The 3,168-nt window shown below is 36.9% G+C and overlaps 1 pseudogene; it reads left to right on the plus strand.

Moving 5' to 3' along the window:
• The first annotated feature begins 2,488 nt into the window (after window positions 1-2,488).
• Window positions 2,489-2,642, plus strand: LOC115945540 (uncharacterized; annotated as a pseudogene).
• Window positions 2,643-3,168: the final 526 nt, after the last annotated feature.

Here is a 3,168-nt window from a genome sequence, read left to right on the forward strand (position 1 = left end):
TGCGGTTGTGGTACTGTGAATTTTTACATTTTTAGAAAGTCAAATGCTCCACAGACACTTTGTCTTTCATTCTTGGGGCTTCAAAGAGAACTTTATCAGATGATTACAGCATTATGCATGCTGCTGATTTCTACATTATTTATTCCAGGGGTGCAATTGTATATATTCATACATGTATATGCCTGTATACAAACACACACATATACACAGTCACAGAAACATATATGTAAAAATATGCATATATACATGAGTGCTTGTGTATCGGCATATGTATGCATGAATATATATATAAATAACTTTACAAATAGCTGTTTTATTCAAGTTTGTTGATAGCTTGAGTTAATGAATGGTTAGGCTTTTGGCAAGTCCCCCTGGAGTTTGAATCCAGTGCTCATAAAACTAAGCAAAATCCTGGAATCTCGTCCAAAAATGGACCTCTTGTGGCCTGTCTCATATTATTGTAACATACGATCCATGAGGTCTGCTGAAAAATAATAAAAAAATGGAAACAAGGATTATTAATGAAAATCAGGTTCTATTTAAAGCCAGTGGTTTGGCATTATTGAAAAACGATGTGATTTCAGACTACAATAATTTTCACTTACCCATTTCGTGACAATGTCTTTTAAGTGTATTTAGTCAGAAGCAATTCCCATTTTTATTTTCTGACAATTTGCTTGGGGGGAGTTAAAGCAATGATGTAGTCTGTTGGAATGAGTAGTGGACAGGGTAATATTTCTCTAAGTAATCTGTTAGTGCTTTTCTGTATTGTGGCATTCAGTGTTTTAGAAACTTCTCTGGGCAACACCATGTATAAGTAACTTGTTCTCCTATGCTCTCTATATTTAGTAAAGAAGCTTGTTTGGAACCCTGCTGTGCCCATGTGGTTTCTATATATAATTTGGTTGTATAATGAGAAAAAAGACAAAGCAACCCATAACATGCCCGATATTGTACAGGACACAAAGATGGTCTCTCCTGCCAATAATTTACTGTCCAACATCTCCAACTTGAACATTACTCTGTTGGATGAACCCCCACATCCATATGGAGCTCTACAGCAGCCAATGGATTCCCTCATATGCGTTGGTCTCTGCATATGCAGTTCATTATGAGGCTGCAACCCAAAAGACATACATGAGAAAGAAGAGAGGAGTGAATACACACATTTCAGTTGGCATATTCAAAGATAGCTTAAAGGCATGTGATTTCCATTAAAACTCAATTAAATGTCACTTTTAAAAGGTTATTTTGGCAGGTGACATATGAAAGGAGCATCCCACCTGGAAGAGGTTTTGGTAACATTCTTTGCTATTCCTGTAAGGGTCATCTGCGCATTATGAACAGTGCAGGTTGCAAAAAATACATTAACAAAAGAAATAAATTTAACTCTTTGAAGGCTTCCACTGGATTATAAATAAGCTTGCAACTATATCTCCAAATTATTTCCAAATGCAGTTACTTCTTAGCTTGGATAATGCTAAATATTTTAGACTGTTCTACACCTGCAATGTGCAGCATAAAATGAACTAAGCAATATGATATTACTTGCAATTGTACCTTACATATAGTCTAAGTTACAGCCATGGAAACAGCTTCAGCAAGGAACAACACAAAGGATTTTAACACACATGAATAAAATCAGTGGCTGAGAAACACATGGGTGGAATGAAAAATAAGCTTTAAGTGAGTCTTCAGCTTCCTCATGGAAAAAATAAAAAATTCATGTCCTAGAATGGAATTCCTCTTTGTAGGGATTATGTTGCCAGGGCAAGACATAGAGGAAACAACCTCTTTGAGAACTAAGTAGCAGTAATTTCCTTACCTATTCCGTAATCTTCCATCTATAGATATTGTTGACAGAAGTATGCTTAATATTTTGAACCCTAATCAGACATTATTGATATTTTAAAATTTCTTTTTCTTGGTTATTCCCAGCTGATACAGTTGTAACTATAGTGTGGCATTGGGAGTGGACAGCAATTTAACATAAATTTCATGTTAAATTAATTTTGTTCATTAAATGAAATTAAATAAATAATTTAATTTAGTTTATTTAAATTAAATAAAACAAAGCATAACTAAAGAAGTAGGGGAGGGGAACAAGATGGGGGACAGAGACACAGGATGACAGAGTGAAAGAAGAGTGACATGAGATACTTCTACATTAGAAAAGTGTTGCTTTTGAAAAGTGTTTCAAAACAAGACTGTCTACTTAAGTAAAACCCAACATATTCAGTTAAAAACTAAGCCTATGGCTTGAGGTATGTCATCGCATATACTATACGGACGTTCACGCTAGATAACAGCAGTATCCTTTCACAGAATCACAGAATCCCAAGGGTTGGAAGGGATCTCAAAAGATCATCCAGTCCAACCCCCCTGCAAGAGCAGGGTAACCTAGAGTACATCACACAGGAACTTGTCCAGGTGGGCCTTGAATATCTCCAATGTAGGAGACTCCAAAACCCCCTGGGCAACCTGTTCCAGTGCTTCTCGGCCTTTTGGCTAAGATCAAGTGTAGTGTCCTTTCTGCCTTTAATACCTTTTATTTTATTAATTGACCCCTCTTTATTTAAGGATTTCTTGCAGCAAAACAATACATCTAAAATAAATACTCAGATTTATTTTAGTTAACTCATTTTCCATAATATAGCTGAAAACTAAGTAACAAGCACGCTAAATCATAGAAATGTGGAACGAAAAGGGTTGGAAAGAACCTTCAAGTCATTTAGTTTGTCTAGTCCCTACCATGGGCAGGGACTTCTCACACTAGACCATGTCACCTAAGGCTCTAGCCAACTCCTTATAAATGTTGCTATAAAGGAAAACAAGAAAAAGGCAAAAACATAAGATTGTGTTCATAGAATCATAGAATAGTTAGGGTTGGAAAGAAACTTAAGATCATCTAGCTCCAACCCCCTGCCATGGGCAGGGACACCTCACACTAAACCATAACATCCAAGGCTTCATCGAACCTGGCCTTGAACACTGCCAGGGATGGAGTATTCACAACATCCCTGGGCAACCCATTCCAGTACCTCACCACCCTAAGAGTTAATAATTTCTTCCTTATATCCAGTCTAAACCCCTGCTGTTTAAGTTTCAACCCGTTACCCCTTGTCCTATCACTACAGTCCCTAATGAATAGTCCCTCCCCAGCATCCC

The sequence above is a fragment of the Melopsittacus undulatus genome, chromosome 3 (assembly GCF_012275295.1).
Source record: "Melopsittacus undulatus isolate bMelUnd1 chromosome 3, bMelUnd1.mat.Z, whole genome shotgun sequence".
Lineage (NCBI taxonomy): Eukaryota > Metazoa > Chordata > Aves > Psittaciformes > Psittaculidae > Melopsittacus > Melopsittacus undulatus.